We start from the raw sequence: 27,060 nt of genomic DNA on the forward strand, positions 1-27,060 counted from the left end.
CTGTGTCCTAAATATGATTAATGTTTGCTTTGAGAATAATGGTGCTCACAAGTATGAGCAAAGCGACCAGATCATGATTGATGTGCGTTTAGCAAGGGGTTAAAATACATCGTTCAGCGACCGACCAAACGAAAGGTTGATAAAGAGGATTAACGATAGCGTCGCGAGGAACCACGAAGAACGTGGCACCGTTTTTTCTTCGCGTTGTGCCAACAAGACGCCGGGTGAACACTTCGAGGGCTCGGCGCCCTACAGATACGAGGTTCCTCTATCAAAGACTTGGCTAGTACGCGACCACTACGGTGGTTGGTAGCCATCGCCACGAGCCTTATGCTCGTCCAAGTGCGTTAAACCACATGAGTGATACTGCAGGCCACAATGAAACGCCTGGGGGCTTACAGGTGCGCCCAAGCATCATAAAACCGGCACGTTTGCAAATTCTAAGCCGCGAAATGGCACCAGCGAGCACAGCAGCATTGGAGGACGATGAAGTTGAGAACAAGAAGCTTCGCTTAGAAGAGAATCCTCTCGACGATAAAACGTCCACTCATTACCTAAGTGATGAAGAAGACATGGGCGAAGATGAACCATTTACGTTGGTTACTTATAAAAAGAAACGAGCAGGGGGTATCCCAGTCGTCTTTCGTCCAACAGCTGAAGGTGCCAGCTTCTGGAAAGTGAACCCCAATCGAGTGTCAGCTGAAGTAGTTTCCGCTGCTAAAGAAAAAGTGCAGTCATTCAGAACGACCAGAGATGGAAGCTTTAGTGTCAGCGTTGCTTCCTTAAGTTCAGCTAAGCGACTTCTGATGCTTTCAAATGTAGGTGGCCTGGGAGTTAGGCCTTTCATTCCAGAGTCATACACTTGGAACGTTGGGAAAGTAAAACATGTTCCTCTGCAGTATTCAGACGAACAACTCCTAGAGTACTAAAGAGATGCAGGGGTTATATCGGTGCGACGGCAAATAAAATACTACCGCCAGGAATATGGAGGAGCAACGACGCGTCCACTTCACTCAGTGATCCTGAATTTTCGAGATGGCCACCCGATTCCAGGAAGAATCTACTTAGGATTCACCAGTCACCCAGTGGAAGAATATCTTGGTCCAGCACTTCGGTGCTATAACTGCCAGCGATTTGGACACATGGCGAAAAGTTGCCGTAACACACGCCGGTGTAAGATCTGCTCAGAAAAACACCATCATAAGGAGTGCAAGTCTGTTCTTCAGCCTAAGTGTGCAAACTGTGCAGGTAATCAGGCTGCCTCATATTCAGGCTGCCCGCAAAGTAAAGCTGCTGCAAAAATGCGTCGGCATGAGCTCATCCATGGAAGAAAACCGCGCCCCAATGAACCATCTCCAAACCTTGAGATTGTTCATCCTGTACGTGATCCACCTCAGTGGCCACCGCAACAACAGCCGACAAGCACGCCAAGAGAACCGCCAAGAGAGCCGCCAAGAGCACACTCGAGAGACCACTCACGAGAAGTACCTTCAAGTAACCCAACCTACGCGTCAAAGCTACGAACGCCCACGGGACCTCTGCCGGAAAGTAGCAAAACCGACAGTGCCAGTGTTCGCCCCAACTACAACATCGAAACGCCACGCCATTCTCAACAGGCCTCAGAAAATCAACCATTCAATGGAGACCGTGCCTCTGCATCAGTCATGCAATTGATTCTGCCAATGCTTTTCGCAGCACTTAAGGCAATCCTGTCTACTCTACCGGAAACAAACAACCTGCCAGAACTAAAAGCCCTGCTGCCTCTGGAAGCACTACTGTGTCAACATTCCGGATCGAACCTGCGACAAGTAACATATGAATAAGCGCTACAAAGATGTCTCCATATACCAGTGGAATGCCAATGGTCTTCGAATGAAGTGTGCTGACTACCGTAAACTCCTTCTGCAGTATAATTTTCCAATACTTTGCATCCAAGAGGCAGGAATGAATGATGATTTCCGCCTCTCCAACTACGTGATATTGTAACGATGTTGAAGGACTCGGGGTATAACAAAACGTATTTATTAAAGGGCGAACCTGTGCCCACAACTCAAGGGACTATGGTCGTAGCACGTTACGGCAGAACGGCAAGAAGTCTTCTTCTTCTACTTCTTCAAGAAGAGTCCCAAGCGCGTGGGACGCATCAGCAGGGGCCAGCTGGGTTCTCGTGCTATCATCATCGTCTCTGCGCAACACTAGACGGCGCCCATGTATGTCTCTGTGCGCGTGGTGATGGGCGCGTTGTTTGAATGCGGGCACTATGTCGTGGCATAATCCCCCTCCTCACACGCATCGTCCCGATGCGTCAGGCAATGAACAGATTCGTGGTAGGCGTAGGCGTCACTGGTCTTCCGGTGATCTCTCATAGTACGGCTTCATCCGGACTACATGTACAACCTCTGTAGGGTTGCGGCGTTTTGAGCTCTCGTGTATAGCGGATCTGGCTTGGTAAGTTACATCGCTTACACGATGGAGTACTTCGTAAGGCCCGAAGTAGTGGCTAAAAAGTTTTTCAGAAAGTCCACGGCGACGCACTGGGGTCCATATCCATGCTTTGTCACCTGGTTGAAAATGCGCTTCGGTACGACGCTTATTGTACCGATAGGAGTCGATACGTTGTTGGCGGCGTATTCTGTATCTCGCCATCTGTCGTGCTTCTTCGGCTCTTTGCAGGAAGTCGTCTAGGCCAGGTGGATTGCTGCTTTCATCATTCAGTGGTAACATGGCATCCAGTGGAGTGGTGACTCTTCGGCCGAATACAAGTTCAAATGGTGTCACTCGCGTTGTTTCTTGAACGGCTGTATTATATGCGAACGTGATGTAGGGCAATATTTCATCCCACAGTTTATGTTCGACGTCGATATACATTGAAAGCATATCAGTCAGAGTTCTGTTCAAGCGCTCCGTTAGGCCATTTGTTTGAGGATGGTATGCTGTAGTTCTTCTCTGGTCTGTGTGGGTCATTCGCATCAGACATTTCATTAGGTCTGCAGTAAAAGCTGGGCCACGATCTGTAATTACCACGCTGGGTGCACCATGTCTGAGGACTATGTTGTTGATGAAGAACTTGGCAACTTCAAGAGATGTTGCAGTGTACAGCGAGTCAGTCTCAGCATAGCGAGTGAGATAGTCTGTGGCTACGACTATCCACTTCTTGTGTGCAGTCGATGTCAGAAACGGGCCTAGGAGATCCATACCAACTTGTTGGAATGGGGCATGCGGTGGTTCTATTGGCTGGAGGAGGCCTGCAGGTTTCACGGATGGAGTTTTGCGTCTTTGACACTCACGGCAAGTTTTCACATAGCGCTGAACTGATGATAACAGTTTTGGCCAGTAGTATTTTAGGTGAATTCTGGCGAATGTACGGCTGACACCCATGTGCCCAGATGTTGACTCATCATGACATGCGTGCAAAATCTCGTTTCGTAAAGGTGCAGGTACAACGAGTAAAAACTTGTCACCATGAGGCTTGAAGTTCCTCTTGTAAAGGACCCCTTCCCGAAGACAGAACGAAGGGAGCCCTCTGGATAAAGTGCGCGGGACTTTAACGTTGAGTCCTTGGAGACGCTGTATAAGCGGCAGCAAATCGGGGTCATTTTGTTGTTGTTCAGCGATTTCTGATGCCTGGACGACGCCTAGAAACGGGAAGTCTTCTTCCTCCGGCTCACTCGTCTCCAGTGGTGCGCGTGACAGGCAGTCGGCATCGCTGTGCTTTTTCCCAGATTTGTATACCACAGTAACATCGTACTCTTGTAGCCTAAGGCTCCATCTTGCTAGTCGGCCAGAGGGATCCTTAAGATTCGCCAGCCAACACAGGCAATGGTGGTCACTTACTGCTCGGAATGGTCTACCGTAGAGGTACGGCCGAAATTTACTTATGGCCCAAATGACCGCGAGACACTCTTTTTCGGTTGCAGAGTAATTTGTCTCAGCTTTCGAAAGCTTGCGGCTGGCATACGCTAGCACTTTTTCTTGGCCGTTTTGCCGCTTGACTAGAATGGCTCCGAGGCCGACGTTACTCGCATCAGTGTGAACTTCAGTTTCGGCAGTATCATCGAAGTGGGCGAGGATTGGAGAGGCTTGCAGGCGTGTTCTTAACTCATCAAATGCTTCCTGTTGTTCACTTTCCCACCTAAAGGGCACCTCGTTTTTTGTCAGATTAGTAAGTGGTTCAGCAATGTTCGAAAAATTTTCCACAAATCGCCGATAGTACGCGCATAAACCCAGGAAGCGACGTACTGACTTCTTGTCTTTGGGTGTCGGGAACTTCGCGATGGCAGCTGTCTTTTCCGGATCTGGCCGAACGCCGTCGAAGCTGACGACGTGTCCGAGGAATCGAAGCTCTTCAAAAGCGAAGTGGCATTTTTCTGGCTTGATGGTCAAGTCTGCTGAACGAATGGCTTCTAATACTGTGCGGAGTCGCTCAAGATGTTGGTCGAATGTTGCGGAAAATACGACAACGTCATCCAAGTACACCAAGCAGGACTGCCATTTCAGTCCCGCGAGGACAGCGTCCATCATTTTCTGAAACGTAGCTGGCGCTGTGCACAGGCCGAATGGGAGCGCTTTAAATTCGTAGAGTCCGTCTGGGGTTATGAATGCCGTCTTTTCACGGTCGCGCTCATCCACCTCAATTTGCCAATATCCGCTCTTGAGATCAAGGGAGCAGAAGTATTTCGCACTCCGTAGTCGATCGAGTGTATCATCGATACGCGGCAGAGGGTATACATCCCGTTTCGTTACGCTGTTCAGTTTCCCATAGTCGACGCAGAATCGAAGGCTGTTATCTTTCTTTTTAACAAGCACTACGGGAGACGCCCATGGACTGCTGGAAGGCTGGATCACGTCATCTGAAAGCATCTCCTCCACTTGTTTCTTGATGACGTCTCTTTCCTTTTGCGATACTCGATATGGGTGTTGGTAAATCGGTCTCGTGGCTTCTTCTGTTATAATCCTGTGTTTTGCAATAGCCGTTCGTCGCACCTTAGAGGACGTTGAAAAGCAGTCCGAAAACTCTTTTATAAGGGCAAACAATCGTTTCTTTTGATATTCTGGGAGCCTATGGTTGACGTTAACTGATGCGTCGACGTTGCAGGTCTCTTGTGGAGTGGTTGGCGTTGTCGCTAAACTGCATAGTTCAGTCGCCATGCAGAACTCGTGGAAATAGGCGATAGCCATACCTTGCGCGATGTGCTGACATTCATTCCCAAAATTCGTAAGGAGGACAACTGAGCGGCCATTCGTTAAGTGAACAACACCCCTTGCCACGCAAATTCCTTTGTTTAAAAATAGCTCTACGTTTCCATCCGCTATTCCTTCGTGGTCACAAAATGCCTTATTTTCAACAAGCACCATTACACTACAGCGAGGTGGCACTGTGACGTCATCATCAACAACGCGCAGAGCAGTAAGACGTCGCTTTTCCGATTCCTCCACCGACATAGCTTGTTCTGTCGAAAACGTTACACTGGATCTGCGCAGATTAATTATGGCTCCATTGGCTTGCAGAAAATCCATTCCTAGTATAAGATCTCTTGAACAGTCCGGCAGGACGATGAAGTCAGCAACGTAAGTAAAGCCTCTTATTTCGAGCCTTGAGGTGCATCTGCCGAGTGGTGTAATAGTGTGGCCACCTGCCGTGCGTATCTGTGCCCCACTCCATTTTGTTACAACCTTTTTCAGTTTCTTTGCCAATTTGTGACTCATTACCGAATAATCAGCGCCAGTGTCAACTAAAGCATTCAGCTCGTATCCGTCTATTTTCAACCGCAAATCTGAAGTAATCTTCGCACTGCTGCGCTTATCCTCTGTAAACATAGCATCGTCACCTTGAAACCGCATTGGAGGATCTTCGCAACTGTCGTTATCAGCGGCCTCACCTCCAGAGGTCGCTTGCTTCAGTTTTCCTGGTGTGGGCTTGTAGAACGGTGCCCAGACCGTGCGGAAGAAGCACGTGGGCTGGGTTATCGGTAACGCCTGGGCGACGGCGATCTTGGCTGATGTTGGCGTGGAGTGAGTGGGCTCTGGCGCGAGGACAAGTACTCTTCGATCTCGGTTGGCCGTTCACCGTTTCGAGGGCATGGTGCGTACAACGGAAAGCCCCTTAATCCTGCCTGTCGGTAAGGGCAGAACCTATACAGGTGACCTGCTTCCCCGCAATGGAAACACAAAGGCCTGCGCTCATGGTCACGCCAGATGTCACTTTTCCGGGGCCTTTGATCCACGTAGCGAGCTACACCACGGGCTCGTGGCAGGTAGGTAGCCGTCGGTTCCAGTGAACGAGGTGCGCTGCGTACCGTTTGTGGGCAAGGAGAGGCCATCGTAACTGCTGCATTGGTGTGCGCCGCGGGTTGTCTGAGTACTTCAGAGTACGTTGATATGCGTTGGATCGGCTGTGGCGCACGCTCCGGCTCACGTATCATCTGCCTCAGTTCATCTCGTACTACGTCGACTACAGACAGTGTTGCTGTAGCGTGAGGTGCTTGCAACTTGCTGAGCTCTTCCCTGATCACCGACCTGATGAGTTCTCGCAGAGCCTCCATGTCACTTCGCTGGCGTCCAGAGAAGACATTGGCAGGTGCATAGTTCATGTCTCGATTGTACTGTCGAGCCCGCTGTTCTAGCGTTTTCTCTATGGCTGTCGCTTCCGTATGAAACTCCGCAACTGTTCGTGGTGGGTTGCGGACGAGAACAGCGAATAGCTCTTGCTTCACCCCACGCATGAGGTGGCGTAGCTTCTTGTCTTCGGTCATATGGGTATCTGCGCGCTTGAACAGGCGGATCATTTCCTCGATATACATTGCGACACTTTCGTTGGTGAGTTGGTTCCTGGATTCGAGCGCAGCCTGCGCCTTTTCTTTGCGATCCGCGCTGGCATAAGTCGCCAGAGCTTGTCGCCGAAATTCATCCCAGGTCGTAAAGGAGGTTTCATGGTTTTCATACCACGTCTTTGCGAAGTCCTCCAAAGCAAAGTATACGCGGCGGAGCTTCTCTCTCTCGTCCCAACCGTTCAAACGTGCCACTCTCTCAAAGAGGTTCAGCCAATCTTCTACGTCTTCATACGAGTCGCCATGAAATACTGGTGGCTGGTGAGGCTGATTTATCACCACTTGGGCTGGTGTTACATGACTTGTCATGGTGGCGGCGTCCATTGACTGAGTTCCCCTTGGCGTAAAGTGGAGTGGGCTGAATTCTGGTGAATCACCTCGAAGACAGCGACTGGTCCTCTGATGCACAGGTGTCGGCTCCGCTCTATCAACTGGCTGGTGGTCGGGGCTATGCTGTCTTGCGTTCGCAGGGCTTTGATTCATTACCCAGCACCTCCACCAGAAATGTAACGATGTTGAAGGACTCGGGGTATAACAAAACGTATTTATTAAAGGGCGAACCTGTGCCCACAACTCAAGGGACTATGGTCGTAGCACGTTACGGCAGAACGGCAAGAAGTCTTCTTCTTCTACTTTTTCAAGAAGAGTCCCAAGCGCGTGGGACGCATCAGCAGGGGCCAGCTGGGTTCTCGTGCTATCATCATCGTCTCTGCGCAACACTAGACGGCGCCCATGTATGTCTCTGTGTGCGTGGTGATGGGCGCGTTGTTTGAATGCGGGCACTATGTCGTGGCAATATATAAGTCATCTCGTCGAAGTGGTCCTAGCAGAGTACATTTGTGCGTCAGAAAGGACCTACCTTCTCATCACGTCAACTCAAGTGATTCGCACTTCCCGGAAATCGTCGCTTGCAAAGTATCCTTTGGTGAGCAGTGCTTTACAGTGATCAATTTTTACCTACAACCTTCAAGCCGCATTTCGGTGGAAGAGCTAACAAATATCTTCAACATTTCTAATTCACATACGTTTATATGCGGAGACTTTAATGCGCACAACATAATCTGGTGTAGTGATCGATGTGATGCATGTGGGAACATTGTTGAGTGTGCCGCAGACAAATGCAATTTGACAATTTTAAATGACGGCTACCCAACTTTTCTTCGAGGGCATAATTACTCTAGTTGCATCGATGTAACCTTGTGTTCCCAAGATCTAGTGAATGGTGTGGTGTGGACAACGGATGTAGAAACACGTGGGAGTGACCATTTTTCCATTCTAATAAGTCACCCCTACTTGCCAAAAGACGACACCTGACGCTACAGCAAACTGACGAACTGGAAAGCTTTTCAGCACCACCTAACAAACCAAAATAGTGACCTCACGACAGTTGAAAGGTTTACTGAATTTCTGCAAGATAACGCGAATAAATGTACAAAGAAAGTCCCGATTCTAAAAAACTATGCTGCAGTCGATGGAGAGTATGAACATCTAAGAGCCATAAGACGACGTTCAGAAAGGGCATATCGACGCAGCGGAAGTTTAGAAGCATACAAAAATGCACAGAAAATCCACAGTGTAATGCGCAGACGGCTAGAAAATTTAGGTAAACGACGCTGGCGTGATTTCTGTGGCACGCTCTCTCCCCACACACCTGTTCCAAGAATTTGGCTTGTAATTCGAGCACTTAGTGGCCCTGTATCACAGAGCTTCCCATTTCGTGCTCTTGCTGTAGCTTTGGACAAACCGGAAGCTGTGGTAGCAGATGAATTTTGTCAACTTATCAGTAGGCCCGCCGCATCACAATGTGCCTTATTTGATAATTCTGTCGCATTAGCCAGCCAGAAAATTAATGCTTGTTTTTGGGCCCAGCATCCTCAGCTAGACCCTGTATTTACGTTAAGGGAGCTGCATTGTGCTATAGCATCATGTCGTCAAAAATCGGCCTCTGGACCGGACGGCATTACGTACAATATGCTAAAGAACCTTGGGCCCACAGACACAACTATTCTCTTAGATATTTACAATAATCTATGGACGCAGGAAATTGTACCCGAGTCTTGGAAGTCTGCTCGCATCATTCCGATCTTAAAACCGGCTAAGACACCCTTGAACCTTGAATCCTTCCGTCCAATCAGTCTGACAAGCTGTTTATGTAAGGTAATGGAAAAAATGATTGATGCGCGACTTCAATGGTGGTACAACAGAACTGGTGTATACTCCAACTACTTGACAGGTTTTAGGAAACAGAGATGCACAATGGATGCAATACTGGACTTAGTAACGTATGTGGAGCATGAACGCGCCTGTGGTAGTTTGACGGTCGCAGTGTTCTTGGACATCAAAAGGGCATTTGACACAGTCAGTCACACTCATGTTCTGCTGAGTATGTTGCAACACGGACTGTCCGGCAGGTCTTTGTGGTGGGTATCCAAATTTTTATCAGGTCGTAAAATATTCATTCAGACGAGCGAAGGAAAAAGTGCAGAACACGACGTCAGACAGGGAGTTCCACAAGGAAGCGTACTCAGCCCTTTTCTTTTCAACTGTGTTATGGCTTATTTAGCTAAAAGACTGCCTTCCAGGTTGAAATACTCCTTATATGCAGATGATGTGTGCATTTAGGCACCTGGCACGGACATACGGTTAATTCAGATTGCATTGCGAGATGGAATAAATATTATCAACGACTTTTTAAAAGAAAGAGGAATGATTCTATCGCACGCAAAGACAGCTGTATTGCCCTTCACCCGTAAGAAGTTAAAGAACTTTAATCTGAATTTAGAAGAAGAACCACTAACGATTGTGACACAGCATCAATTTCTCGGAGTAATACTTGATAGGCAGCTATCATGGGCACCTCACATGAAGAAACTCGAAAACGAGGTGAATACGCTAGTGAACGTACTCCGCAGAATTGCTGGGACATCATGGGGCGGATCTGTATCATCCATGCTCGCTGTTCACAATGCTTTATGACGACAAAAAGTTGCATATTCTGCAGCAGTGTTACACGGCCTTTCCCGCACTTCAGAGGAGCGACTTCAAAGACTATTAGCTAGGGGACTGGGCGTCTGCATAGGTGTTCCACGAGCGACTTCCAGTAGCCTTGTCATAGCAGAGACTCGACAACCACCCTTTCCAGTCATGAGAACAATTGAAACATGCCGCCATTTTTTTCGCTTACAGACGCAACACAGGAACCACCCATTGGCACTGGAGATTTTACTAAGAGATAAAAGCAATGCTCATAACGAAGTACAGAGTAATGTACATATATTACCCAGATATGAATTTTGGAACTCTGAAATGGACTATCCTCCATGGGTGCTTGTTATAACAAGCATTGAATTCTCAGTGGATGGCATTATTAGAAAGAGAGACATGTTCATCCAAGCTGCTCAACAACTAGCGCTTTATCAGATACACATACGGTATCCAGGGTACATACATATTTATACAGATGGCTCAAGTACTACAACGTCTTCAACATCGGCATTTATCATACCACAGCTCAATATTCAGGAATCGTTTAAATTATGCCGCATGACGTCATCTACAACATCTGAGCTCTTCGCTATTCTGTATGCTCTAAAGTTTATAAACTCGGTAGCAGACGCTAGAAAATGGGTACTTTTCAGTGATTCACAGGCCGCATTAAGATCACTCTCCAGTACAAACAGGACAGTAATAAGTGATAGTATGACATACGCAACGCTGAAGGAGCTCACTAAAGCAAAAAAGGCGCAACATGAGATCAAATATCAGTGGATACCTGGCCACTGCAACATTCCTGGAAACACAGCTGCCGATGAAGCAGCACGACAAGCTCATCGTAAAGACGTCACTGTTTCTTTACCGATTTCGGAAAATCAATTGCGTAGTATTATAAAGAATACAACTTTCAGAATGAGCGAAACTGCTTGGTTTGACCAAAGTACAAAGAGCTGCGATTTATATCACATCGATCCATTTATTGAATTCAAAATTACACTGGCATTAGATAGAAGGATGGAAACTCTAATTCACCGATTGAGGCTAGGCACCGCATACACAAAACATTTTTTGCACAGAATCGGCAGAGCTGAAACTCCCGAATGCGATTGTGGATTTATAGATGAAGACGTAGGTCACCTTCTCATAGACTCTCCACATCATGACACGCCAAGACGCCGTCTTAAAAGCGAACTGTTCGCATTGGACCACAGACCATTTAGCATGAAAAAACTTCTGGGCCCGTGGCCAACTGGAGTTTTACAGTCCCACGCTTTAAAAGCATTAACACGTTTTTTACAAGACAGCGGGATTGCTGACAAGTATTAACAAAGAACAAGCTTTAATTTGTAACACATGTACTTATTATGTACAGTATCATGTGACACCCATCACGTGTGTGTTGTGAAATGAATGACGTGTCGACTATTATGCACATACGAGCGAATGCATCTTTATAAGGACCAGACGTGTGCTCTGTTGTTTTGTTGTTGTGTTTTGTATTTGTTGTTTGTGTTTTGTTGTTTCCAGAGACTTCTTATAATGACTTTCAAACATTTACTTACCATTGTGATATGTACGTATAAGTGTGTCTTTGCATATCGGTGCATGAGTTTTTTGTTTTCCATGCACTGCTTTGTATGTTTTGCTTCAAGATACGTGTTCAAATTTCAATCAACGGCCAAGGAGTAGCCGGTGCCATAATGGTGCGCCAACATCTCCTTATATATCATATCAATAAAACAAAAAGAGGATTAACCTTGTTCATTCGCAGTTGGTGATTCGACTGACGATTATGCACACAACTTCTCGGTGATTGCACGCTCGGTAAGTAGTGTGAGGCCTACGGAACGGCTTTTAGCTCTCCCATAGAAGGGTACCGAGTGCTATAAATCGCTCACCACTTTCTCTAAACACACACTGACGATCGATCCGACCCAGGATCTCTCGATATCGTGATTTTTCTATGTCGTGGGACGGCTTTCTGCTCGCCAATAGTAGAGTACCAAGTACTCTAAATCGTTGAACATTTTTTTTCTAAACACTCCTGAAAAGCCATTTGAGGTCCATAAGAAGGCTTTATTCTCTCTCTTAGTAGAGTACCTATACTCTGTTTCACCACTTTTGGTTCAGCACTACCAATGCTACGGGGTGCATTAAAGCCATCTGATTGCGCAGTGAAACATAGTCCGAGATATAGATGCCTGGAAATTGGCAGGGTTGTCTAGAATTGTCGTTTGTTTGGTGTGTGTTACGCCCCATCGATAAAGGTATGTTTTTCTTCGTCGCAATTATTTTCAATGAATGTAAATATTTTATCGGTTTCCATCGGTAACTACGGTTACAAATCAACTTGGCAGAACCCATGCAAAAGTGATCACCCGCTTTGATCCGCACTTCATCTTGGTAAACGCCTACAGCACTGAAAGCAACAAAGAAATCGTGAAATCAGCCATTGATTTGTTTCATCTTATTCTGAGGATGAAGCATCGGGTATGATTTATCGTTATTAGCGAGATATGCTGCTTCCTTGCGTAGTCCTATCTGATAAGCCTAACGCGCCGAGGCCAGGGCTTGGGCTGTGTCGCCAGACCACGAACGCTACATAGGTCGTGCTAAAAATAGTGGACATGCAATCTCGCACAGCATTATGCGCGAGTTCGAAACTCCGTCGGTGAAACAAGAAAGACAGCGAAGAAGCATTGAAGTCAGAGAAGGGAAGGAACGCGTCAACAGAGAAGCAATCAAGCCAGAGACACTAACAGCGATGGACAGCCACAAAGTGAAGTTGTCCACCAGAATGAGCCTCTGCCGATCTTCCATAGAGCCACAAATCACATTGTAAACACGTTAAACTTTTGAAACTGAAGTGTAATAGCTTGTTTGACAGATTTACTTATTTTTAAAAGGTAATTAACCACGATGTTAGACGCAATGAGCGTGCAAGGACAATTCAGTGAGCAGACCCGGTGAAGTCGGTGAGCAGATGACACAGCGCGGATAAATACATGCGAAGAGGCTAGGCGCCCTTCCTATTGGCTTCGGCGCCCTGTAGCCTCGAGAGTGCTGAAAGGAACTTCTGAAACAGAGTACTGCACTCAAAATTATTACCCTTTTTTTAAACACACTTGCGACCAGGTGCGCGTTCTCTTCGGCGAGATGTGGTTAACTTTCGCTTTCCAGATAGCCAGGGCTATAATAGACAAGAGCACGCCTATCTCGAAACCAGGCAGCTTCGGCCGTATACCCTCGCTCTCAGAGACGCCATAATTTGTTTGCAACTGCCAAGGCACACCTCGCTAGCATGGAATTCAGTGCCTATGGGAGTTTAAAATGCCAAAAAGCGCCTGTTCACGGTGAGCCTTCTTATAAAATGTCATTTGGGTACCACTGCGCTGTCATCTGATGCGACAACAACCAGCGCAAGAGGAAGAGATTGCTGAGCTCTGCCTGTGAATTTCCCAGCGCATCACGGGAATCGTGCTGGTGCAGTGTTTTGCGATTGCACAGATTTCCGTACACAGCGAAAAACGCCGAGCTCCACCGCCTTGGGATATAATCGCAATCAGCAGGAAAAAACTACGAGCCATGTGACGTGGACGAGTAAGTAAACCTATTGTGTTTATTCAAGCGCGACCCCAGTTGTTTCACTTTACAGCAGCGATTTGCATGCAGTATGCCTGTAGTATGAGGCACAAAACTGTTGCCGTATACTCATTCGCAGGCCGCATGTAATAATAAGATATACGTATTACGACTCACGCGTGGATTCACGCACCGCGCATGTTTAGTACAACCGTAACGGCTTACTATCGCTATGCGTGAATGGCGCGGAAAGCATGACTTTCGAACTGGTCGAACTTTACAGTAATTTACAGTGTGCGCACCTGTTACACTTGATGCTTTTAGTGTGGGAGACAAAGAAAAAAATGGCAGCATATCCACGGGGTGAATGATGGAGTGTCGGCGAGACATCCGTCCATCCATTCGTTCTTGCTTCCATACATCCATGCGTCTGTTTGGCTGACCGTCCGTGCGTCTATCCGCTCCTTTTGCGTGCGGCTGTTCGTGCGTCCACACGTCCATCCGTGCGTCCGTCCCTGCGTTCGTCCATGCATCCGCCCCTGCGTCCGTCCATGCGTCCATCCGTCCATGCATCCGCCCCTACCTCCGTCCATGCGTCTGTCTGTGTGTCCGTTCGTCCATCCAGTGAACACTCAAGTACCACCATCTCGCAACTTTTCATCATATATGCGTCCGTCTGTGTAACCGTCCATGCGTCCATCTGCCCGTCAGTGCGTGCATCTGTTCGTGCATCCACACGTCCATCTGTGCGTCCGTCCCTGCGTTCGTCCATGCAACCACTCCGGCGTCCGTCCATGCGTTCATCCGTCCATGCAGCCATCCGTGCGTCCATCCATGCATCTCTCTACGTGTCCATTCGTCCACCTATTCAAAAGTCCATGCACCAACATCTCTCATCTTTTCATCATATATTTCTCATATAGAAACACCACCATCCAGCGGACATTCCAAGGATTAAACGAGAGGTCGCACACACATACTTTCTTACGGCTTGCGCTTTGTGTCTACTTTACACCTTTAAGCACCTCGAGTTCATAGTATATAGTAGTTCACTGTATTCATGGCACTGCGGCCGAACGCTCACTAAACCTTTCTAAAACCAAGGAGGTTACGCCCAGCGAGAATAACCCAGCAAACTTTTCTTGTCAGATAGTGCTCAATGTACATGCCAATGGCTGCTAATCGGGAATGAGAGACAGAAGAATTCGTCATTTAGTTAACGCGCACGCTGAGAATTTTTTATTGTTCAACAACGCACAGGAGAAATCTCTCACAAGCATCAACTTGCAGGTCAAAGCGTAAGACATGTTACGTATTACGACGAGGGACAAAAGGTCGGCGCTTTAAGGAGCTTCGCCCCTAAAACACCAGGCCTGAGCGAAAGGAGCAGTAATGTCACACCGCAAACTAGAGAAGCGGCCTTTCGGGGCCTTTCTAAACTCTCATCGGGTATCAATCATTAACTGCTGCTAACACACTTGTTTGATACTCACTCGGCATTAATAATAAAAACTTTTGGGTAGTAGGCTGGTATTCGCTGTGCTATTTTTCTTCATTCTTCTTAAAAGCGTAGTATTTGCTAAAGGCAAAGAATTCTGTGCCAATTGTTCATGATGTGTCGGACCATGATGAGGAATTACGGCGGAAGTTGGTATGCACCACAAAAAATAAGGAAAAAAAGAACACGCATTTGTAATGTGTTGGAACATTGAGCGACCCACTTGTAGCGCTATTCACAGTGTGTGATCACTGGTTGTCGTTTGGCTGTGTTAAAACGATTTATAAATCGTATTAACGCGAATCCTTTCCAGACATCAAGCCTGCATAAGGCAAGTTTTTCATGAAATTCCAAGCGCCGGTACGGCTGAGTGGTAGAATAATGGGCTGGCACCCACTGGACCTGGCTTCGAACCCCACTGTGTTTTTAGAGCATTCTATTTTTCTCAAGCTACAAGTACCGGTGTAGCTCAGTTGTAGAATACTTGGCTGGCACCCAACAAACACGGTTTTTGAGCTCCACTGTGTTATTGGTGCTAGGTTTTTCTGATTTCGCGCGATGTGGTTACGGGCACCGGTGGTGGTGGCGGACAACTGCGCGTGTCCTGAATTGCGATCTCATAACAGCTTTCGGTGTAAAACTATCATTTCAAACAACGGGTTCGGGCACTCTTCATTCTCTTCTTCTTCACCTGCGTCACTCCCAGAACAAGCGAACCGATTTTTTCCCTGGCGTAGAAAAAGGATGGATGGATGAAAAACTTTTATTGGGGTCCTGAAGGATTCCACCCCCGTTTTATAGGGGTAGAATCGCGGGCCGCTCCCACGTTGGGACGGGGAGGCCCAGCCTCACCGCCGCATTGTGGGCCTTCTGGACAGCCTTGAGTTGTTGTATGAGAACCGGACTCGTGAGCATTAAATGAAAGGAGTTCTCAGAAAATTCTTCACTTTTTCTTTGTAAAGAGGGGCACCTCCAGAGCATGTGGTTAAAATCACTGCGATTCTGGCAGTCTGGACAAAGTTCTGAAATATCGGAGTAATGGCTATAGGTTACGAGGCTAGGGTATGTTCCCATCTGAAGCATGCGAAGAGAGATTGCCTGTGGCCTAGACAACTTTTCGTGTGGCAATGGAAATGACCCACGGCCTAATTGATAATGCTTCGTGATCTCGTTGAAGGTAGTTAAAATGTCCCTAAAATGAAAGCTGCTGGCTGACTCCTCTGTCTGAGAAGCACATGTCCCGGCGCGGTAAGTGAAGCCTCGCGCCTTGGAGTGGGCTAGCTCGTTGACATTGGGAAGGCCTCCAACCCTTAAGCCAAGGTGAGCAAGGAACCAAATAATTGTGTGGTGGGTGAGTTCCTTGTGAGCGAGAATTCTCAAAACTTCCTTGCAAACGGAACCAGAAGCGAAGGCCCTAGCAGTGGATTTAGAGTCCGTATAAATATCAGTCCTTTGTGGATCAAGGAGTGCTAGTGCAATGGCCATCTGTTCTGCTTTGTAAGAAGAAGGGGTTCGAACAGACGCCGAGGATAAAATCTGACCCTTAGTATCTACGGATACTACCGCAAAGCGAGCGGAAACGCCATATTGGGCGGCATCAACAAAGCATGAAACAGACGATTGTTTGTGAGCTTGAGTAGAAAAAGGAAGAAACTTTATTATTATTCCGATAGAAATTATATGTACACTCTGGGCTGGCTTTTGCCGGCGGCGGTGGTGGCATCACTCGCCTTACATATAGACACACACACACACACACAAACACACACACACACACACACACACACACCCACACACACACACACACACATATATATATATATATATATATATATATATATATATATATATATATGTGTGTGTGTGTGTGTTGTGTGTGTGTGCATATATATATATGTATATATATATATATATATATATATATATATATATATATATATATATATATATATATATATATATATATCTGTGTGTACATATATAGCCTTTGGGTTTCACCGGAATGAATCTATTGTAGTTACTGGGTGCACGAAGGTCACTGCAATCGCTCCACAATCTCCATTTGCGAAAAGAACGCGCTTTTCAGACACAGCAAAGTAAGAACTCAGGCACTTATTCGCGTTCTGTGTACCTGTGAGTACGCTTCGCACGTTATTTGTGCTCGAGAAATGCGGGGCATGCTTCGATCTGCTCGCCATTCTGCACATGACCTTCCAGTTCGTTCATATAACGTTCATTGCTTCGACTTTGCGGCAAAGCTGTGATTTTAAATGCGAAGCAGTTCTTAGCGAACTTCGGCGACTTTCTATCTAGCTATCTATCTATCTAGCCACCTGCGACTTTTAGCTCTCCTGGCCGTTTTGATATTGGTATCAATTCCGAACTAGGCGTGGCGTTACAAGACTGTATGAAGAGCATAACTGACTAGCTATGACATGAAAATTATGACATGTATGTTATGAGTGCATTGATTTACATTTTATGGTCCTGAATTTCTCGCGCTGTATTCGTTCACATGGCATGTTGCAAAACGGGTATGGTATGACATGATTGCATGGTGAACACAAGGGCAGAACCTAACATTAAAATCATGACGTGCGTTTCATGCAACAACATGACTACATGCCACGCTCATGATGCGCTCGCGGCCGTTTCGCTAGCGTCACATATACCAAATTTGGTATTTTGGTACGTGAATGGACGACGAAGGTATGTGACTAGTGCAAACATAATAATCATGAGATGCGTGTGATGTAACAACAACACTACAGGTTGTGCTCATAATGCACTCGTGGCCATTTCGCTAGCTCCACACGTACAAACTCAGTATTATGGGACGTGAATGCACCACATAGCTAAATTACACCACCAAACATGATAATCACGACATGCATTTGATGTAACAACAAAATGACTACATGCCACACAGATTCGCTCGTGGCCATTTCGCTAGCTTCACATATGCAAAATGTGCTAATACGTGACGTCAATGGATGACGAAGTTGCAAAATCCTGACAATTTCAAGATCAGCGTCATGTGAGAACATGACTACATGCCGCAGTCAAGGCGACAATTTATTTCGACGTGGCGCGGTGTGCGTACTCGCCGGCGTTCATTTCGTCGCGTCACGCCAGCGTTGCGACGCTAGGCGCCGGTTTTGCCATATACCGACAGGCGTGAACCGCGCTGCGTTGCTTTGACGCATGCGCGTTTAAGAACGTCCGGCATCCCTCAGTCACGAAAGAGGGAGACGCACCGTTGTCTGGGTAATGCGTCGGCGCGACTTTTGCGCCGGTCGCCGTCGGGCCGCGCTGGCGGACGCTGGTCGCGCCTGGCGTCAGACTATAGAGTGCTCGCGTTTTGCTAACGTATACCGTCGCTGGGCCCAGCGTGCGCGTGCGTCAACGCTACATTGCAGAATAATGGGCCCTTCATGATGCGCTCGTGGCTGTTTTGCTGGCTCTATATACACCAATTTGGGTGTTACATGACGGCAATGAATGACGAAATATATGACTGGTGAAAAGATCATAATCCTGATATGCGTGTCACGCAAGAACATGACAACATATCACGCTCATAGCGTGCTCGCGGCCGTTTCGCTGGCTCCACATATACTAACATTGGTATCACGTGACGTGAATGAATGACGAAGGTAAACGACACATTCAAACAAGATAATCATAGCACGCAAGTCATGTACGTTATTATTTATCTCTACTTTGTAACGTTGTCCTGATTCTAAAGTGACATATCAAGCTTTCTTATTCGTGGTTCGCATATCATTGATTTCCGCTGTACGTGCGATCTGCCAATTTTTATTTTACAAAAGTTTCAGCGTGGTTCATGCTCTGTTATTTTAACAACGAGAAATCCAAAGAAATTGTTTTTATCATACAAAACGAGACGAAATGTTTTCTGTTGTAGCTTTTAAATGTTTTTCTAGGCTATCCAGACTAAGACCAGTTTTCCAGGGCAGGTAACGGAAAGTTTTTGGATGTATACATATCATTCTCAATTCTGGTTAGTGCGACATGCAAATACACCTCATTCCAAACTGCTAGGACTGGAAGGCACTCCATGAGAGGTAGTACCATAGGGACCCAAGGTTGATCAGGTGCGACAGCTCTATTACTTACCTATACATAATCATGATTTTAGGGGTGGAGCTCCTTAAACCATGAATCATGCGTCCTCGATGTATACTAGTAGATAGCCACCTTTCGTTTAGTCCTTGAAATGTTCACTGGATGGCAGTACTTGTATACGATGAATATATGACGAAAAGATGTGGGATGGTGGTACTTGGAGTGTTTACTAGATGAACGGATGGATAGATAGACAGACGCACGGATGGATGGATGAACGGACGCGTGGACAGACACACGCATTGACGGACGAACCGGTGGACGCATGGACGAACGCAGGGACGGACGAACGCACGGGTGAACTCACGGACGAACGGATGCACGAACAGACTCACGAATGGACCGATGTACGGAAGAGCGGACGCCCAGACGAATGCATGAATGGACGAACGCAGGGACGTACACGTGAGCGGACGGACGGACGCATGGGTGGAAGAACGGAAGCATGGACGAACGAACGCACAGACGGACGAATGCAAGAACAAAAGGACGGACGGAAGCATGGACGTACTGAAGGACGCTTCGCCCCACTCATCATCAATCACTCCGTGTATATGCTGTGATTCTTTTTCTTAAAATGTTATACTGATTTAATCTATTATTTTCTTAAGAATATCGTAAGTTTCTTAAAGTCGTTCAGTGAAAAACTATTTTGGACATCAAAGGGTTCAGCCATGGGTCGTGCTTCCACAATGTAGGAGTAGTAGTAATCGTAGTAGTAGGTAGTGACCTCTGCTTTAGTCATTGGCATGTCCGCTGGATGGCGGTACATCTGATGATGATGAATAATGATATATGAGTATATCATGAATATATGATGAAAAGATGTGAATTTGGCAGTACTTGGAGTGTTCAATTGATGAACGAACGGATGGACGACATACAGAGAGACAGATGCGTGGACGGACGAACGGACGGACGGATGGATGGACCAATTGACGGACTCAGAGACAGACACACAAACGGACGGACGCATGGACGGATGCAGGAACGTATGCAAGAACGGTCGCATGAACGGTGGGAAGCGCGGACGGACTGACGAAAATGGACCAGTGTGAAGACCGAAGCACTGAACAAAGCACCCAGCCACCGCCGATGATGGCTCAGAACCGAAGCCAGTGACGCCCTCGCTCAAGCTCCTGATGTTGCTCAGGGTCTCGAGGGAAATTGAGTTCTCAGTCACACCCCAGATCCAAATCTTGAGAACTATGCCAACCCGCAAACGTCTAATGTCCGGGAAGAAGGCGCAATCTCTCAGCTGGGCTGGCCGAGTATACAATACTCAAGAGGTAGTATCGGGGTCGCTCCCACAGCATGCTAATGGGGTAGAGCGTCAGCAATCTGCAACACAATCCACTAGAGTTAGCACGGACAGTAGCAGTGAAATCACTCTTCTAAAACTAGAATATGCGCTCATAAAGGGAACCATCCAGGAATTATTGATAGAACTAGTGGAGATGAAGAAGAATTACAGCAGTGGTAGTCAGTCACCTCATCCAAAAGCCTTCCTTGAGAGGAACTCGACTGTGATATGACTCCTTAATCAAAGAAAAAGGCTGTAGCTTCCGCCGACACTGAGCACTTAGCCAGCAATGTAAAATCCGAATTACATGCTGGTCAACATCAAGAAAAGCATAAAACCAATGCAAAACACGCTTGGTGCAATGCAGTGCACACTTCATTCGCATAAGGAAATCATGACCAAGATTGAGTCTTAGCTAGACAACCTAGTTGCACCAGCATTTACTTGTGGCGCTCTTGCGCCCCTTACATCAAATGCACCAACTAATAGCAGTACACATCGGTGCATATTGAGAACGCGCTGTTTTCAGTGGACAGACAGCAGTAATGCTCATGGTGAATCACTCGGCTAGTAACTTCTACATACGGCAATAGAACTGTGGGGAGTATTCCAAAAATAATGCTCCCCTACAACAGCACATTAGAAGCTCAACAGGAAAACCAAATATTTTTCTGTTACAAGAAACACTTTGCTCCTTGATCTCACTTGCTGGTTTCAACCCAATCGTCACCCAATGGTAGGCAGATGTGTGTGTACGCTTGCCTCCAAGAAATTATTGTATACAGAACATGACTGGGCCCTCAACAAAAGCAACATAGAGCATGTCTTTGTAGATATACTTCCACACTCAAAGTCAGGTCAAAGTATCTTCATCCTTAATCTTTGCAGTATCCCTAACATCCACAGACAAAAATTTAAGGCTTTTTTGAAAAAAAACAATAAACTTGCCAAACAACAACTGTGAAAAATTGGTGGTGACGTTAACTTCCCACACTAAGCGGGGGAATGTCACCACAACACTCGCTAGGGGTTTATTTTTCGCAAGCTGCACTTCACCTGGACCTAACACTGGTCACTGACAACGCCTTCCCCATCAGATTAGGTACCTCGACATGTACGGACTCCACGCCAGACTTAACGTTCGTCATACATGTCGCGGACCACATGCGGGTTAACTAAGCCACAGATTTAGGCAGTGATCATTACTTGTTGATTACAGAGTTTTTAGCTCACCCACACTACAAACAGCAAAAAGAATTTGCTTGTACCGACTGGCATGTATTTCGCCGAATTAGAAACAACAGCGACCAGTCCTCTTCCTCTCATTGCCCTGAGCCTAATGCATGGATAGAACAAATAACGAAGGATGTTTTCAGCTAAAAATCAGCAGTGAGACAAAGTTTGCAATTCTGTAGATGGCCAGATGCATATTGGTAAATGTTGGAATCTCCTCAAGGATCTCCTCGACGACACCAATTCAAAGTGATATCAGAGGCATCGTCTGAGACAGATCCTGTTCTTGGCTGTCAAAGAATCCTCAGAAGAAGCTATCATGGGTAACCTCGTTTAAAACTATGTTCCTATGGGACCTTTAGCGACACACCTCAGAACTGGTTCTTGATTATTAAGGCCCTCTCATTCCGAAGCTAATTGACTTCAAATTCATCACTGAAGAAACAAGAACGGCACTTCAGTACCTCAATGGTAGATCTGCCTGGGGTCCTGACAGCATTACTAACTCCTGCATAATCTTTATGGCCCCTTCATTGAATCCCACATGACATAATCAATGAAGCTGGAATACTAGGACTATACCTGCTGCATAGAAGGTATCGCAAATCATAATTATTGCGAAACCCGGCAAAAAACCTGGTATAGGCAACCTACACCGTATCTCGCTAACACCCTGCATGGACAAAGCTATAGAACATGCAGTGCTCAACAAAATTACTCGGCACCTCAAGGACATTGAAGTTTACCCACTGTCACAGGTTACGGGCTGCTGCTGCGGGTGATGGAGTGAGACAACACTCGGGAAACAACACACCACATTGAATAAACAATCACACACGACAAATCCTCTATATACCACAAATGTACAAAGACAGGAGTGATAACTTCCAAAGTAAACCTTCAAACTAACTCCTTTGCAGAATAAATTGTCATAGCTATTGTTAAACATCTCTACAGCCTCAGTGCTTCTCATGGTGCTTTTGGTCACCTTACTTGTCGTAACTGACGCGCTGCTCGTCAGTGTCTAGATTGGTCGTGTCCTCGTCGGAGATCTCGATACTCTCGACGAAGGTCATCGTTCTTGCCACTGCCTACAAGGTCGTCTGTTGTCGTCATCACCTGATTTTATTGACGTGGCAATGTCTCGGTGGTTGGGCCTAGTGGCCGCTGGCGCTACCCGGTGCTGCACGGTGGCGTAGCCACCCGGGGACTGTCTTCGGTGGCTAGCTTCAAAGAGGATTTTCGCCAGGAGCGTCGGCGCTTGCTGTACGCGGCGGCGGCATCCCAAGTAGCCTCCCTCAAAGCTTTTCGAGGTCTTCTACTCGAGACACTCGTGTAACGCGTTGTCAATTTGCTGTACTGCCGCTCTCGTCACCAGTGCTCTCGCTGGTGATGCGTCCTTGTTTTGCAAAGCCCACATCAACAATCCCAGCTCGTCGCTACTCGCGTGCCGATCGCCACTGGACTAGTACGCATTCCCTGACTAGTACGCATTCCCGCTGGACTAGATCGCATTCCCTGCAGGACTAGTACGGATCGACTACTGCTGCTTGATATCCACAACGTGAAGGCGGAAATGTTGTAGGCCCGTGTACTCAGATTTCGGTGCACGTTAATGAACCCCAGGTGGTTGAAATTCCCGGAGCCCTCCACTACGGCGTCTCTCATAATCATATGGTGGTTTTGGGACGTTAAAACCTCACAAATCTAATCTTTGGTGTCCACAACACCCTTAAAGAAATTGCGGAGGCACAGGAGTGCTCTCAGATTACAAGCCTTTCCACCTCAGCGACGGGCAGACATATGCTCAAGAACTCGGCTACACGAAACATTCGTACCATCGCGACTTCTGCAAATACCGCTAAGTTTTGGAGAGCTTATAACGGCCACTCAAGTTCCCAAAATTGTTTACCCGGTACACAATTACCCAAGATGCCGAGCCCGGGCCGTCAGAATTATCAGAAATCATAAACGCGAAAGCAAGGTCTCTTTCGTAGACACCGACTCGTATCGAAGCGGTCTCAAATTCACCGCGGTTGTTATTACGAAAAGGAGAGCTGACTAACTGCACCTCGCTCTACACAAAGGACCCGCTCGTGGTAGAGCAGGTTGCTCTTGCACTGGCTGTAATTGACGACAACGTGGAAGTCTATTTTAGTGACTAGATCTGGAATCCGGTTCTTCGATAATGGCATAATTTTGCCGCTGGCCGTATGCATTCTCCAGAACAGTCCTTAAGAGCCCTGTCTTCATACGCTTATTAGGTTTCCTGCTCACGTCGGACACATCCATGGCAGCGCTGTCAACCTCAATGAATCCTCTCACAGAGCTACGCTCGTAATGACGGACTGTGCAGGTACTGGCCGATCCAAGGCCGTGGAAAACAGGGACGTGCCTACCACTTACAACGCAATTGCCAGGCCACCTAGCTCTAAGCTGAGTCAGCCTTATGCTTTCACTTTGAGGCTATTGCCAACGGAGTCAAAGCCATATCTACAAGTTTTCCACCCCGTATACCCTGAACTCTACGATAATGACATATGCAACCGATGCAAACTCACCACGGTTACGCTTAGAGACAAGCTTGGGAGTGCACTACAATGTATGACGATGTTATCCCTAACGCTACTTCCGCGAGGTGGGCGGCTGCCTCGCGTAGTTCCGGGGTAGCCGACCAGAAATTGCACGTCCAGCATTTCCGCAATGCGGCTCTTAAGCTAGGCCTCTCTGCTCCAACGTGGGAGTCCTGAGCGCGTTCGTGTACTTTTTCTAGGACGTTAATATATGTCATTCTATTCACTTGCCGCAAGGTCGAAGAACTTCACGTGATAGCAATGAATTGGAAGCTCATGCGCAGAATGTAAAGCAGATAGAAACGTGCTCCGCTTTTTTAACGTACAAATGACAGACGAAGCGTACTCATAGAAACAGAACTACGCGAATAAGCGTCTCAGTTGTTACTTTTTTTTGGAGGAGGAGAAAAACTTTATTTATCCCAAGAGGGAAAGATGCGGTGGTGGAGTGTCAGAGGAGCCTGCCCAGCGTAGGTCTACACTACCCTCCTGCCCAATCCAAGAACTGGTCCTGGACCTCGGGCGCCGAGCTGCACATAGCAGCCTCCCACAGCTCCTTACTATTAATGTGTAGTGAATTAGGTGGTGGGTTTCGAGTACACCTTCACATGATATTGTTTAGGTTAGCTCTTTGTTGACATAAAATGCACAAAGCGGAGGGATATATCGCAGGGTGTATAAGATGGCGAAAAGATGGGGTAGAAAACGTACGGGTCTATAACAGGCGCCATAGTATTTCGTGGTAGTGCGAAGCTCCATTATGTAAGGGGGGATATATAGTGCGCTGTTAGCGGTAGTGATTTGTTATATCGTGGAAGGTCAAAAGACGATCTTTCACGCTGAAAAAGGCCGCGTGGTCTAAGGTGCCATCAGAGGCCTGCGCTCAGCCGGCCATTCCTCGAGCACAGGTATGAGCCGCCTCATTGCCACTCAACCCCGCATGCGCGGGCGTCCATATGAGAGCAACGTCTTGCGTCGGAGGATGTTTCTTAAAAATTGAAAGGGCAGTTGATGAGATACGACCTGTGCTGAAGTTGCGTATGGCAGTTTTGGAGTCACTTACAATCATAGTGAACACGTGCGAGCCAACTCAAAGTGTGTTATGGGTGATACTTATTTAAACAAACGATCGGTGCATAAATCGAGAACAATTTTCGCTGGTTTGCATGATGTGCACGCCAATGGGAATGCTAGTGAGAGCAAGTAATGGTCGATTGTATCTTGTTGATTGGTGAGCAGATACTGACACTAATGTCGTACGCACCTTTTACGTAACGTGTTCTGTGTTATCCCAAGAGCAAGTCGTGGACTAGTCATACGGATCTGTGGAGCCACCACGTACCAGTAACTTCTGTTCTATTCTACTTGTTTTGTTGTAAAAAGGTTGGATGCCATATTACCACAGCTACTCTATATCAATAACTTCTGCAGTGAAAAAAATTAACCAAGTATACCCAAAAGAAGCTTGTCGTTTTTTAAGAGCATAAGAATTCATAATTTATTATAATCTCATAAAAAATATCAGCGATATGTCCAGTATTTCGACACCATTATTCATTTTTTTCATTTTTCTTGTTACTTTTGTATGGTCATTCACACGCCCACGCAGCATGTACTGATCTTTCTACTACGTTTATTCTCGCAATATCAAAATAGCAATAAAAGCTTCTTTTCCTAGAAGTTGCATGTCACGTTCCGTCGTGCCGGCAGCTATTGTCGGCATGCAGCCCGTTTAGACAGTGCATTACTAAAAAATTCACCACGCGTTTAGTAGACGAATGACATTGCACAGAGTAATTGGGAAATGTCCTGAGAAGCGATGACAAAACAGTGAATGCTTCTTGTAGCTATATGAAGAATAAAAGGGAAAGTCAAAAGAAGGTACAAGTGAACGTGAGGTTTGAAAGCGACGTACAAACAATGCCCTGCTCGACCAGAGGTCAATCGGCAAAGGCCAAGTTAATTGTGTCTTGGCAAATGCGATATCGCTGATTTGGAAGTGACATAACGAGTTTATAAGTCACACGGAAGAATGTACACAGGACTTGATGCGCACGTGGGAAAGTTGATTGATGTCAACCGGGAAAACAAACCCTATTTGTCAGCAATATTTAGCGTCTCGTCTAAAGCCAAAAGTGAATCAGAACAATGAAACTCTAAACACCACGAGGACAATCTTAATTTACAGGATATCGTATATACGTGCACTCACTATTACCCGATCCTAGAGTACATTTTTTGAAGAGTGTGATACCCAGCAGCACTATGACCAACGCAGTGGATCCAAAACCCTGATTTTAAACTGCTACAGCATATATCGATATATCTATGGTTATAAGCTTAATGTAGCCCTGTTCTGTTCTGCCTTCACCTACGGTGTTTTTCAGATCACCAGAATGATGGCGCCTCTTACATAACACACCGTTGGTCAGTTTGACGTTTCACGTCACCCTTTAATGTGCTGATATGGCTAGGCATTGTTTCAACAATGTAGGTGACCAAGGACGCCTGATGCTGCATTCAAAGGTCTGTTCACTTCCTGCATAAACCTTCAAAAGTCGGACACCAACGATGTCCGTTTCTAAGACGTGTTTCATCACATCAAACTCATTTTAGTATTCATTGCAGAGCTTTTTTTCATCGTTCAGAATAATACAACGGGAAATTGCTTCGTTGCTTGAATAAAACTTCTGCTCCCTCTATCGCCATTGAAGAACGTGGCGCACACTTACCTACAAAGAATATTATACAAGTGAAGGAAGGTTGGCTTATAAAAGCAAAATATTTTAAAGCCGTTGCTTATACTATAGTGAAAACAAAAATAGATCAACGCGGCGGCATACTGATCCCAAATAACAGATACAAGGGAACTCATCGCTAACACATAACAGAGAAGATTGT

At 46.6% G+C, this 27,060-nt stretch overlaps 1 protein-coding gene across 4 annotated transcripts in view; it reads right to left on the reverse strand.

Moving 5' to 3' along the window:
• LOC142767019 (uncharacterized) overlaps positions 1–27,060 on the reverse strand; it is a 136,781-nt gene that overhangs the window by 108,925 nt on the left and 796 nt on the right. The gene's annotated exons all lie outside the window — the stretch shown is intronic.

Source organism: Rhipicephalus microplus, chromosome 7 (genome assembly GCF_043290135.1).
Source record: "Rhipicephalus microplus isolate Deutch F79 chromosome 7, USDA_Rmic, whole genome shotgun sequence".
NCBI lineage: Eukaryota > Metazoa > Arthropoda > Arachnida > Ixodida > Ixodidae > Rhipicephalus > Rhipicephalus microplus.